General features: G+C 39.2%; 1 long non-coding RNA gene across 1 annotated transcript; it reads left to right on the top strand.

Annotated features, from left to right (window-relative positions):
- Window positions 1-258: 258 nt before the first annotated feature.
- LOC137813680 (uncharacterized) lies at window positions 259-10081 on the top strand. Its single transcript, XR_011081478.1, has 2 exons — window positions 259-1024; window positions 9752-10081. It is a non-coding gene; the product is annotated as an uncharacterized lncRNA (long non-coding RNA).
- Window positions 10082-14988: the final 4907 nt, after the last annotated feature.

Consider the following 14988-nt stretch of genomic DNA (forward strand, 5'->3'; position numbering starts at 1 on the left):
ATAATTTATTGGCTGGCTTAAACCGACCCTAAAAAGTTCCATTGATTTTTATGCGTTCACCCAGTTTTATACCGATTCATTAGTGTAACTTGGCTGTGTTGTTTAATTTAATTTATTAGAGAATTGATTTACCAGTTTTTTTATTGATTGACTGTCGATTTTTAAAATATACTCTTTTTAGGTTGAAAATGAAGGGGAAAGGGTTTATTACAACATAAAATCTGGTATAATCTTTGAGTAAACAAAAAGACTAGAATGAGATGTCCGAAAAAATAGATAAAAATACTAAGTTCTTCCATGTGCACCTTAATTGGAAGAGGAGTAAAAGTATGAGGGGCGAATATCAATTCAGAATCCACGAGCCCAAATAATTACATTTATTACAAAAACTATCGAGAAACAAAAGGCGTTGCCATTTTTGTAAATTTTTAAACTTTTAATAATTGTGGTTGAAACCGTTGATTTTTGAGAGATATACTACGATCATTTTAAGACAAACCGTCGTTAAAGTACATTTTGAGAAACATACCACCACAATTGAGACGAACCATCATTGAAAGGGAGTTTGATAACAATCAGGTAGCGTGTGAATTTATTCTCCTATGCTCTACACTCACACACTTACAGAACCTTTGGCGGCAGCCTCCTTCCTCGGTGGTGTCCTCACTTGGCAGTAATATCCCGACCCAGCAGCATCAAGCGCCCGTGCCTCCATGTTGTGCACGCTTCCTGCTCTGCTTGAGCCCCTATTCCACACAACTGCGAGTGTCGTGACCTCTGAGCAACCACATCGAGAGTCGCGAGTGCTTCCTCCGTGCAACCATTGACGAACAACCAGGCATGCTTCCTCCTTTGTCGCGCGCAACCATTGAGAGCACTACCTCCACCGCCAGAGCTTCCTCCGTGTGTGAGCCACGACAAGCCTCCTCTGCGCGAGCCACCATGAGCACCGCTCCTGCTCTACCACGCCTCTGCATGAGCCGCGATGACTCCTCCTCCACTAGCCTCGGCGAGCCACTGTGATGTGAGTTGATTTTAGAGTTGTCCATTTTAATGGTGACACTTTGTTTATGATTTGAATTTTAACAATTAAGGGGTGAAACCCACCCAGAGAAGATTCTCACTGGACACGAACTTAACCAAGTGGTTAAGTAAGTGTGAAGGTTCACTTCTAAAGGCAAAAGAAAAAGCACACAATATGTTGATAATGATGATGTGCTGCGGAATTGAAAGACATAACAAGGAAACAATAAAGATAAAGGAGATCGAGTGGAAAATGAAGCAAAACAATAACACAAACACAAGATAGATGGCAAAATGGAAAAGGGAATGAAAAGGATGAAGGATAGGAAAAGGTTATGGATATTGGAATGGAGGAACACGCCACTTCGAGCGTGTGGGATCTCCAAGATAAGTGATGAGTGTCACACCAGTACAAAAAGGTAGATTAACGACGGTTGAAATCAACATTTAAAGACGGTTCCAAACCCATCGTTATTACGGGTGTCGTTAAAAGGTGGGGGTTTTTCACAACGGTTCTGGAGCCGTCGTTAAAACTAAGACCTATAACGACGGTTGTAGAAACCGTAGTTAAAGGTCACTAGTAATTTTATTTTGAAAAATTTAAGGGACTTTTAAAGACGCTTCCCAGAGGAACCGTCATTGTAAGTATGCCTTTTAAAGACGGTTCCAAGTGGAATCGTCGTTATATGTAATGATTAAAAAAATTGTTTTTTAATAAATCTCAAACCTGCATAAAATTTTCAATTCCAAAAAATAAAAACATTTAAAATCATAATTTAAATATAAAAATTACATACAACAAATTATAACATTATACAAAAAAGTTTTGCTAATATATGACAAAATTTGTCATTGTAATGATTTATCTATACTAGAGTGTTATACAGGGTTACGAAATACTTTGACTATGTTGTTCTCACATACTCCAATGCTTCTAAATCTAGCGGGTGTTGGTCGTTGAACAATTGGGACATTTGAAATTTTTTGAATTAGTGCATGAATAATAAATCTCAAATTTTAAAGTGTTTATTGTATTGAGGTATTACCTGATCCCAACCTTTCTTAATTTCAGCTTGCAAAATAGTCAACATCCACTGCATAACATAATAATCGCACTCATAATTTCCAGGTTGCATGTTGGACTGCATGTGAAAATAAATGTATTAAATGAATGAGTGAAAAACATTAAATTAAGTGAACAAATATACTTTAAATCCCTTAAGGTACATCCAAGTGAGTTTTTGTGCATTTGAAGTTCTCCTCCCTCACAACATATTATATCCAGAGTAAACACTAAAATAATAAGATTTCATGTTAGAATACATAACATTATATAATATATAAGTAATAATAAATGTTAAATGAAATTGTCGTACCTATCTATAATGTTTTTAAAATAGGTAGGAGGTTTTTATGCAAGGAGCAAAACCATGTAGGGGTATGATCTTGAACAGATATGATCAATAGTTGCCAATGACGCCTGTATAACAAATCAGTTAATTAGTTTCTCTTATTTTAATAATTTATTAAAACTTATTTAATAAATAAGAACTTACTCATGGATGTACGGAGCAAAATAAATGTGTTTTCCACCATTCTTTAAGGCAGTGGTGATGTATGTTTGTGTTTCTGACTTCTTGTTTCCAATTGATTGAGTGATTTGAGGGTCTAAAAACCCATATATATTGTGTTTCCCCTCATCAAAGCATAATCCAAAAAGATACCTAAATTTCAATAAGTTAGTACTAATATATTTAATAAATTAAAAGTATAAAGATTTTAATATTTGAACTTACATAATCCATAATTGCATAATTTTTACGTTAATCTCTTGATCTCTGGCTGCAAGGTCCAACAAATCAGACATGTGAACATACAACGGTAGATTACTATGTCTTCCAAAAACATTGACATCCCATGGAACCTCTAAGACGGTTGTATCTAATTCTGTAGCAACTTCCACCAATGCCGTCACAAGATCATCAATGGAGAATATTTTCTTCTTTCGCAGAGGCAATTTTGTCTTAGGTTCCTGCTACTCATCAACAAACAAACAAATACTTAAATTAGTTAGAATGTAATATATCTAATATATAATTCTATTAGTATTAGTGCAAAGATATACCATAGAGTCTATAGGTCTGACGAGATGTCTAGGCCAGGCAACGAAAGTATGTAATGCCTCTGCTACAATTGTGACTTCTGATGTCGACACAGGAGCTGCAAGATCACCATAAAAGACCTTCTCCACCGTGAACTTCATGAAATTAGAAGGAAGAGACACATTGTGTAACATTTTGACCCCTTCATAACACTTACCCAAGGCAACGAATCGGGTCAAAGAATTACACTCAACATATAACTCGCATTGGCTAGTTGAGCCAAAGTCATCCCTCGATAGATCAACCGCCGAACAACTGCCTTTAGTGTTGACTTTCTTAATAGGAGGCGGAACTGGTTCATCTTCTACCATAATAGGTGGTTGCTGAGAGAGTCATAAACCATCCCACCGCGTTTTGAACTCCATTTCCATTCGCACATTAAACTCCTCCATGAAGCTTTCTTTAAACTCTTGAGTTACCTCAGCCTTTAACTGTTCACGTAATTGTAGTAAATACTCTTAGCTAGGTTGATTGAACGATTGTTCCTTGCTATGTGATGAAGGTCCAAAGTATGAGCGAATCCCAACCCCATATCCAGCTACACGAACACGTCCAGGGTGCTTAGGTCGTCCGAGAGCAACATTAAGAATATCATTGCGACCACATGGATTAAAAGTCCGCTGTGTTGATTGCTTAGCAAGAGAATCCAAAAAACAAGTGAAAAGAAATTGTCAAACTTCAACACATTGAATTTAAAATAACACATAGAAAACATATTTCTTACAATTCGTTCAACTGTTTCTTCTGTAGACTTAGAACTCCATGTCCCTAATGGGTTTATACGAGCACCCTTCCACATCTCATGTCGGGGTGGTGGGGATGGAGGCCTCAAAGAATCTACACTATTCATTTCCTCAATGGAAGTAGAACGTGCTTTAATCTTTTCTTCAAACATCTTTTGCTCTAACAACTTATAACCACCACGGGACAATAAGTGTGGGGTATCATTATGTGCCTGACTGACTTTTTCTTTGTTCCAAACCTCCTATCATAACATTCAAAATTTAATAATACGTTAATATAAACTATATTCAAATATAAAAGTGATATTAACCTGCCATTTTTCAGTTTGTCGAATCTCACAAATTGCTGCCAAGTTTCTTCATCAAGGGATGCATATTTTGTACAAGGATTTTCTTCATTCCTTTTACCATATATATAATCTGTTGTCAATTTTGATTTGAACTGACGAAATTTGACACCCACATCAGAAAGAACCTTCGCTTTCAAGGTTTCCACATTCAGGATATTGTAATGCGTCTACATTATTTGAAAGAATTAGTTCATAAACAAGAACAAAATATAAAAGAACTTTAGATTGAACAAAGTAAAAACAATTACATACCAGAATATCTTGCCAAATCATGTTTTTCTCGTGGTCAGTCACGTGATCCCAGGACTCAGTTAAGATAAAGATCCTTTCACGAGACAGTACTCCGAGATAACTCCTATATTTCTTTGCATGTTGCCCAGTGGCCACACCAGTGTGGATATCAATAGACAAAGGTATTTTGTCATCTTTATTTATCTTTTTAAACATATTCTTTAATCTAGTAGGTCATCTACCAGTTTTTGAACGAGAAACTTTATCATCTGCCATGTTCCTGTTATCAAGAATATGATAAGCATCAAGAATATGAAATATAATTAAAATTATATATTGTAAAACTAAACATGAAGCACATGCACATACACATACATATTCCTTCGTCATGATCATTTCGAGTTGCATGTACAAGATCAGCAACATCCTCGTACTCTTTATTGATGGTCGTTCTTGTAAGTGATTCAATCTCACAAATGTCGTTGTTTGTATCTTCTAGGTCATTATGCTGTTTTTTTCCATGTAGCACAACAAACCAGTGGTCAGACGTAGGATCTTGGATATAGAAAACTTGGTAAGCTTGATGTGCCATTATGAATGGTTCGTCATGATAACCTATCTTTCGAAAGTCAACCAAAGTCATTCTTGATTCATCAACTTTGACACCAATCTTATTGTCAACCCACTTGCATTTGAAAACAAGTACAGTAAACTTGGTATAATTAACTTCCCAAATCTCTACTATGACACCATAATAAGACATTGATCCCACAACAGGATTTTGATCCTTTGTAGTTGAAAACTGCATAGACTATGCCTCTAAGGTGACTTCGCTATTTTGCATTGTACTCCTATCATCTCGAGACTTTGTGTAAAACAAACAACCATTTACTTCATAGCGAGAACAACATAAAACATCAAATTTGAGACCATTTGCAAGCCATGTTAATGTTTCAGATGCTGATGGATCATTCATTATTTGTTGTTTAAACCATGACATGAAAGTTTTGTTATGCTCAATTAACACCCATTTTTCTGATTGTCTTGGATTTTTATAATTGACAATGTCTTTGTGTGTATCTAAGTATGGTAACACCTCATCAATGTGATTTAAGATATACAAGTGTGCTTGCAGAACCTCTTCTCTAGATTTGCTTATGACATGTACACCTTTTGAAGATCTACTTATGAATCTACGAGAGTGCCAACCTTTTTCAGGAACTCCTATACATTTGGCTTTTCACATGTACTCGGAACAAAACTCAATAGATTCTTCTGAAATGTATCTTTCAATAATGGAAGCTTCCAGACGACATTGATTCTTCACATATCCCTTCAAAATCTTCATGTATCTTTCAACTGGATACATCCATCGCATATAAACTGGCCCACACAATCTGATTTCTCTTACAAGATGAACAACCAAGTGTACCATAATATCAAAAAAGATGGAGGAAAAAACATCTCGAGTTGACACAAGATAACAATTATTTCTTCTTCAAGTTCATCCCACTTCTGAGAGTTAATCTCTTTACTACATATGGAATTGAAAAATGAGCACAGTGGAGCGATTGTATGCCTAACATTTTTTGGCAAGATTCCACGAATAGCCACCGGTAGTAATTGTTGCATTAGAACGTGACAATCATGTGACTTTAAGCCAATTAGTTTCAAATCATTCATAGATACAAGACTCTTCACATTTGAAGAGTAGCCTTGTGGTACCTTAACACCTTTAAGACATTCACAAAAACTTGTTTTCTCTTTATTTGACAAAATGTAACACGCTGTAGGCAAGTATGTACGTTTACCAACTTTTCTCGGTGCCAATTCCTCTCGTATATTCATCTCAATCAAATCCAGACGTGCATTCACACCATCCTTTGTTTTGCCTTTAATGTTCAGAAGTGTTCCTATTAGACTGTCACACACATTCTTTTCTACGTGCATTACATCTAGACAGTGTCTGACATCTAACTTACACCAATACGGAAGATAAAAAAAAGATTGATCTCTTCTTCCATATTTCACTCACAGTTGGCTTCTTCTTCATTATTCCAAAAGTCACATTAACATTTTTTATTTTTTCATAAATTTCAACACCACTTAAGGGTGTCGGACAAATGTCATGTTCTTGGTATCCGTCAAAAGCTTTTTTCAATCTACGATACAAATGATATTTCTTTAGAAATCCATGATGCCCAAGATACACGGTTTTTCTTCTGTGTTTCAACTGCTCATAAGATGTCTTGTCTTGACATATTGGACATGCTCTATGACCTTTCACACTATAAGCTGACAAGTTCCCATATGCAGGGAAGTCATTGATAGTACAAAACAACATTGCATGCAATCGGAAAGATTCATTCTTAAACGCGTCAAACACATCAACCCCTTCATTCCACAATAACTTCAAATCTTCAACCAGTGGATTAAGATAAACATCTATGTCATTTCCAGGTTGATTTGGACCAGAGATCATCATAGATAGCATCATGTATTTGCGCTTCATACACAAAGCAGGAGGTGAGTTGTAAATCACTAACAAAACGAGCCATGAACTATGATTACTACTTAAGTTTCCAAAGGGATTCATTCCATCAGTTGCCAATCCAAGTCTTAAGTTTCTTGATTATTTTCCAAATACAGGAAATTCTTTATCAATATTCTTCCACTGCAAAGAATCAGCAGGATAACGAAGTAGTCCATCACATTTTCTATTATCTGCATGCCACCTAAGGTTTTTAGCGTCATCTGCATTTGCAAACAAACGCTTAAGCCTTGGAATTATTGGAAGATACCAAACAACCTTAGCAGGAGGACCTTCCTTTGTGAATTCATCAATTTCATCATTCTGACCAACTTTAACCTTATAACGTGACAAACCACACCTGGGACATCTTGTTAAATCTTCATACTCATTTATGTATAAAATACAATCGTTAGGACATGAATGTATTTTTCTATATTCCATACCCATTGGACAAAGTATTTTTTTGCCTCATAATTTTGATTGGGCAAGGTATTTCCTTCTGGAAGCATGTCCTTAAGTAATTGAAGCAATTCTGTAAAACTTTTGTCGGTCCATCCATTCATTGCCTTCAAATTCATCAACCTTAACACTGCTGATAATCGTGTGAAATTAGTTGAACCAGTATACAAAGGAGTCTCTGCATCATTAGACATATTTTCGAAAACTGCATTAGCAAAAGATTCTGATCACATATCACGAATCATGTCTTCTATTCTATCATCCATTGAGAAATGAACTTCCTCGGAACCTCCGTGCACACTTGGCAAGTCTAACAATTCACTATGCCACATCCATGTTGTATAACTTTTCAAAAATCCATCACACAAAAGATGTTCTCTAATTTCAGAAACACTCAATATCCTTCCATTTAAAAAATTGACACAAGGGCACCTTATCCTTACTCCATTCTTATAACTAACGGCATTATGTTCTGCGAAGTGTATGAATTCTTCCACCCCATTTTCGTAAGTATCACTTATTCGTGGTGTATTAATCCAACTCCGATCCATAGAACTGTTAAACTAAGAACCAGTGTAGACTTAGAACCAATGTGTTCAATAAGTAATCATTAAAAAATAAATCAAAATTGCCGAAGGTCGGACACCTCCAGACTCAGAACCAGTGCGTTCAATATGTCAAAACAATATATAACTAATAAAAACTAAATCAAAATTGTCGAAGGTCGGATACCTCCGGACTCAAAATCAGTGCACTCAATATCTCAAAACAATATATAATCATTGAAAATTAAATCAAAATTGCCGAAGGTCGGACACCTTCGGAGTCAGAATCAGTTCGTTTAATATATAGAATCAGTAGCTAACTATAAAAAAAATACTTTTAAAATATAGTTAATAATATATAAAAATATACTAACCTTAGTACAGCCGGCGATCGCGGTCGGAGGGTACGGTGGCGCGGCACGGAGGTCACTGGTCGGTGGACGGTAGGTGCGGAACGACGGTCGTCTAGGCGCCAACGAGTATGGCGAATGCGGGCGGCAGTCGTGGGCGTGGGGTCGCGCGGATGGGGGCGACGGTCGTGGGCGCACGCGGACGCCAGGGGGTGACGGTCGCGGTAGGGGGGCGCACGGTCGGCGGTGCGGGGTCGCGCGGGCGGGACAGCGTCGGCGGCAGGGTCGGTCGGCGATGGAACTTGGTAGTCTGGCGGTAGTAAGGGTTGCGGAGGCACGATTTGTGAGAAAGAATGTAAGGTTTGTGAGAATGTGAGAGTCTAAAAATCTGGAAGAACCGTTATAGAAACGCAGCTTTTAACGACGGTTCTTGGCGCGAACCGTCGTTGTATCTTTACCGTATGCTTTTAATGACGGTTTTGGCGCGAACCATCGTTAAAAGTCTAAAAAAATTGAAAAAAATTACAGGATTGCCACCGCGTCGTTTTTAACGATGGTTGTCACCAAACCGTCTTTGAAGGGTGTCGTTATTGAAGAATATTGTACTAGTGCCACCATTTGAAGAGGTCTCACTCTCATAAGATAAGACCAATGAAGAGAGCACACAAGTCTCACTCACAATTTGTGCAGAATTTCCTTTCTATTTCAAAATTCAATGTACCAATAATGAGGCAAGACACCCTATTTATAGGAAAGGGTGCCTTGATGGGCAAGTTGAGCAAGGGTGGAAAGGGAAAAGAGAGGGACGGCCAAGGGGATTAACTAAGGTCAAAACCACCCCTTTGGCTAGGTTTCTAGAAGGTAGGGCAACCTTCCTTCCTAAAGGGCTAGGCACAAGTTAAAATGATAACCACACCCTCCATATTATGCTAAAAGAACCTATTTTTCTATTTGGACCCGTAAAGTGAGCTCAAATTATTTACAACATGTTTTTATTTTTAAAAAGACCAGAAGAAAGAACAGTTGATGTTCTGGCCTATGCCCAATTCTTCTTCTTGTGAGGTCCTTCTTATATTTGGTGGGGCTTTGGTTTGACTGTTGAGATGACTGCTCACAGTGTGATTTGTCTCTTGAGTCCTTGATCATCATCTTCTTGGCTTCTTGGAATGCATCATGCCCTCTGATAAGTGTCTAATTTCAGTAATATTTCATATTAAAATATAGACACTTATGAGGATTTATTGCTAATTTACATATAAAATAATCCTTCATTTATGAATTTATACCTTTTTACATTTTTTATGAGCTTTATTTGAATAAGAACATTTTATTCCCAAATTTGGTGTCAATTGCAGATTTTTAGGGAGAATTGAAGATTTGGAGTAAAGGAGAATAATTTGAGCAAAAAGAGAAAGCTGGAAGGTCCCATAATGGAAATAGATGCAAAGAAAGATACAGGAAGCGACCTAATCCTAGAAAACTAGGATAAATAGGGGCTAGAGGCTCAACCCTAGTGTGTCAGATATAGAGGAAAACACCATAGAGTGAATTGTAACCCAACTGGGAGAATGGAAGGTGCTAGAAGTATGCGTGGCTAATTCTACCCTTTGGGATTGGGAGTAGTCTGTTCAAACTCTTATGTATTGAGGTGATATTTTATATATTAATATTCGGTTCTTGATTGATTATTGGTATTGTTGTTTTACTTTTAACTTTCCGTGACAAATTGAGAATCTTAAATCTGACCGAGAGGTGTTTTTAGGGTTCAGACCTAAACATCAATATTTAGCATATTTGAGTGTTAGAGATAGACTTGAAATGTTAATTGTCATTAACGTCTGAGTGTGATTTCAAAGTTGTTTTTATAAGTATGCGAGAGATCGATATTTAGGAAATATTTGTAAGAATTTTATATGCGAGAGATCAATATAAATGAATTTTCTACGGGCATCAATTTCAATCAAAGAACTTAATATTAACATGCTAATCAAAATACATGAGAGTGAGAGAGATGAAACCTAATCCCTATTTTTCCAATTGAAGCAACTAATTCTTTGTTTGTTTTCTTATTGATCAGTGTAAACATAATCACTTCAAACTCTTTTTATTGTTTTGTTTTTATATTTAGCGAATATTGTACTCAATAAGAACTCTTCCTTGTGGGATTGATATCCGTCCTTAGGGACAATTATTATTTCTGACAAACGCGGTGCACTTGCCGTAGAGAGTCATCAGCCCCCAAGTTGGAGAGAATTCGATCTCGAATTTAGAACTCCTGCAGATAACATAGTTAGTTTGTTCACATATAAGATATTGCAAGGTGTGGTATGTGAAGTAAACTTATGTTCCTTAAGCTTGCAAAGTTCAAAAGGGGAAGTTCTACATACAAGTCATGTTGGGAAAGAATATTTGGGGATGAAAGGACTTTTGATGAAAATCCTCTTCGAAGGTGATAACCTTTAGAAGGTGTTTGAATTTCATCCCAAAACCTCTTTGTCCAAGATGTCAAGTATTTAGATTTATTAGGTAATGAAAAAGACGAGGAAGAAGAATGCCTTGGAGGTGCAGTTTGTAGTCCGACACGGGTCAACATGATTGTTTTTGCAGTGTAAGGTGATATATTGTGACCCGATTTATCTTTTCTTTCTTTATCTTTTTCATTTTTTCTTTTGTTTTTAATTTTTATTTGGTCCTCATGAACTTCTTTGGGAGAGAGGGGTTTTAAGATAACTTTGTGCCTTTGGAAGTTAAAAGACATTTTGTTGGTTAGGCCATCATGTAGAACTTGTCTATCATATCGCCAAGGTCTTCCCAAAAGAATATGTGTTGCTTCCATTGGCACAACATCACATGAAACCTCATCTTGATACTTTCCTATAGCAAAAGTTATGAGGACTTGTTTATTAACCATGATTTCACCCTCTTTACTAAGCCAGTGGAGCTTGTAGGGCTTTGCATGAGAGATGGTGGGTAACCCAAGTTTTTCCACCACTTTTATACTTGCCACATTGGTGCAACTACCCTCATCTACAATTAAGGAACATAATTTGTCATTAATAAGGCACCTTGTATGAAAAATATTTTCCCTTTGACTTTCATCAAAAGGTTTTTGAACTTGTCCAAGCATGCGCCTTACTACTAACAAATCTCTTTCACAAGGTAACTCATATGCATCCTCACTTTGGCTTCTTGAAGAGGTAGGGGACCTAGACCTTGAGGCTTGGGAACTATGGTCACTCACAACAACCCCCCGTTTTACCATCATAGTTCTTTTAGATGGACAATTTGCAGTTATGTGCCCATAACCTAGACATTTAAAACATTTTTGGTTTGAGGTTTTGGTGGGTGACTTAGGGGTAGAGGTGGAGGGTTTAGAAACTCTATGGTTGGAAGTGGTTTCTTTTGAAAAATTTGAAGGAAAAGTTTTGGAAGAAATTTTGTTTTTGTCTTTCCGTGAAGATTTGTAAAAGCCATCATTATGATTATTTTTTAAATTTGTTTTCTTCAAAAGTTGTGATTCTACCTTGATGGCTAGGTGAACCAATATATCCAAAGTGGAGTACTCATATAATTCTACAACATCTTGGATTTCTCTCCTTAAACCACTCACAAACCTAGCAATCTTTGACTCCTCACTATCATGCATATCAATTTTGGTCAATGTAGTTTCTAAGTATTTGTAATGCTCATCTACACTCCTAGGTCCTTGTTGAAGTAGTTGGAGCTTCAATAGGAGTTCCTTCCTATAATAAGGAGGAACAAACTGCACGTGCATGCATTTTTTCAAATCATACCCAGAGACCACAACTAGCTTCTTGTTCAAACCAATGTCCATTACAGTTTGATGCCACCACCACATGGCATAATCTAAAAATTCTAAGGAAGCTAAGTTAACCTTTTGATTCTCTTGGACCTCATACACATTGAAAATTTGTTCTACCTTAACTTCCCATCCTAGATAATTATTAGGATCACTTTCTCCACTAAAACTTGGTAATTTTACATAAGGAAAAGAGGGTTTGGATGGTTGATGTTGGTGGCTCCTTTCTTCAAATTGATACATCCTCCATTCATGATCTTCCTCTTGGCTCCATAGCGGGTGTAACTTCTAGAAGCTCTCCTTTGGTCTCACCTCCTTCCTCTAGGTTAACTTTCTTGAGTTGTTTCAAGTCTTTGTAATCTATCCACCAATTGCCGCATTTCTTCCTCCTTTTGGGCGAATGACCTCTTAGCTTCCGCAAGCTCTCCCAAAAGAAAAGCCTTTTGGGGAGATTGTGGCTTGGAAGATTCCCCTAAAGACAAGTGAGCCATAATTTTTGCACAAAAGAAAACAACAATTAGTGAAAAAGATTAATAATCCTCTCCACACTTTTATCACTCAATTGTGTAGAAAAGAGGAGAAAAAGTAAAGCACTCAAGAAAGAATTTGATCCGATCAGTCATCGGTAGTCGATGACGTCAGCAGTAGAGAACCACGTGGACCACTCGCAGGGTGACACGTGGACCAGGTGACAGAGAGATCAGGGAGGCGATCGCAAAGAGCGGTGATCGGGGAGTCAGTAACCAAGTGACCACCGACAGATCAGGCGGCAGAGAGGTCAGGGGACAGATCACCCAGAACGGTGATCGGTGGTCAGTAACTAAGTGGCCACCAACAGACCAGTTCCCAGACGAACGCCTGGGGGCAGAATGCGAGAAGCAATAGAGCATTGATTAGTCATCGGTGTGCATGGTTATCGGGGTCTCGTGTTACACGCAGTTGAGCTGGGACTGAGGTTCCCAGCGAGAGCGTTACACATGGACCTCGCATGAGCACATCTCAGGGAATCGCGCACGAGAGTGGCCTGAGGGAGCTAGTAAACCGATCAGTGATAGGTGACTCCCTCAACCCATTACGTACGTGAAGGGTAAGCCGTCTACGCAGAGAGCAACGCTTGGTGAGTGTGCCTAGACCAGCCACACCTGGCGTTCTCCTGAGAGTATGCGATTTACCCAGATGGAAGAAATATGCTAAGTTACTCCGCAAGGGAATAACTTAGTATATAAAGAGAAGCGCTAGAGCCCTTCAAGTAGTGACACGTGTAGGGTCAGATGTGAGTCGCATGCCTCCACGTGTCATCATCTGAGAAGGGCGCGGTCCAGATAAAGGTGCACTCCGTACCGCTAAAGGTACAGACAAGCGCAGCCAAGCGCAGAGACGCGCGGGCACGCACAGACACCCTCACTCTACTGATTCTGGAGGTACATTGTCTCAGAAAAGCATAACAGGGTTCTGACACATGCCAGAGGGGCATAACAGAATTCTGTTAGGCCCAGATACAGAGAGAGGCATAAAATAGAATCAGAGAGAGATTGAGGGGGATACGAAGAAAAAGAGAGCAAGAGTTTTTCACACACACTACTAGTTTTTCTCATTTGGTGGTTCTGTGGTCTAACTTGATCGTCGGAGTGCAAACGGCCGCTAGAGGCGCCGTCTGTGTGTTTTGCAGGTCGCGTTTGGAGATCCAAGAGAAGGTCCTGAGGGTGATTTTGCAGAGAACACCAGTCGCGTAGACGGGACAGAGAGTGCTACAAAGCGATTCCTCCACGTTCGAGTTGTCGGCAGGATCATTTGGCGCCCACCGTGGGGCACGAGTGAATCGTGGTCCCATTTACACCACAGTTTTTGAAGCTTACCAAAGTTTTACCAAGCTCTTTGCTAGAAAAAGATGCCAAGAAACAGACAACCATCACCTGCGCCATCTGCTGACGAAGGAGCTGTGACAATGGCGCAGGTCCTGGAGATGGTGCGCACGCTGCAGGACAACACCGCAGCGTCGAGAGTTGAACAAGAGAGGATGCAGACGGAGTTGGCTGCGTCGCAGAGTAGGAACGACGAGCTGAATCGCGTCAATGAAGAGCTGAGGAGGACGTTGCAGGCACAGAGGGAACACGCGGTTGACGAAAGGGCGTCGAGGCAACCGTCGCCTCCAAGAGCGTTCCCCATGCCATTCTCCCCTGAAGTCATGGGAACCATGGTGCCTCCCAATCTGGTGGGGGTAAAGGCGTCGTTCACAGGGGTAGAAGATCCGGAGGCGCATCTGACGGCGTTCCACACCAGATGATGTTGTCTGGGGGCTCAGACGCTGTGTACTGCAAAATGTTCATGAGCACACTAAGCGGAATCGCCATGGAGTGGTTCGTGAGCTTACCAGAAGGACATATCACGTCTTTCCCTCAGTTTTCAAAGCTTTTCACTGAGCAGTACATCGTCAACAAAGCACCCACAGTGGTGTCATACGATTTGTTCGATGTACGACAGTACCAAGGCGAGTCGCTGAAGGACTACCTCAACTGCTTTGGAGCACAAGTGGTTAGACTGCCCAGCAAGGACAAGGATATGCTGGTGCACACGTTTAAAAAGGGAGTGCTGCCTGGTCCCTTCAGTGAGTCCCTCATCAGGAGCCATCCCAGCACCTTTGCAGAGATCCGACGACGCGCGGTGGCGCACATAGTGGCAGAAACAGAGGTTTCTGAGAAAAGAGGAAGTGCTGCACCACCAAGACCGCGTGGAGGGCAAGGGAAGCCGCAACAGCAAGCAAGGGTGCATGAG

Source organism: Phaseolus vulgaris, chromosome 1 (genome assembly GCF_000499845.2).
Source record: "Phaseolus vulgaris cultivar G19833 chromosome 1, P. vulgaris v2.0, whole genome shotgun sequence".
In the NCBI taxonomy this organism is placed as follows: Eukaryota; Viridiplantae; Streptophyta; class Magnoliopsida; order Fabales; family Fabaceae; genus Phaseolus; species Phaseolus vulgaris.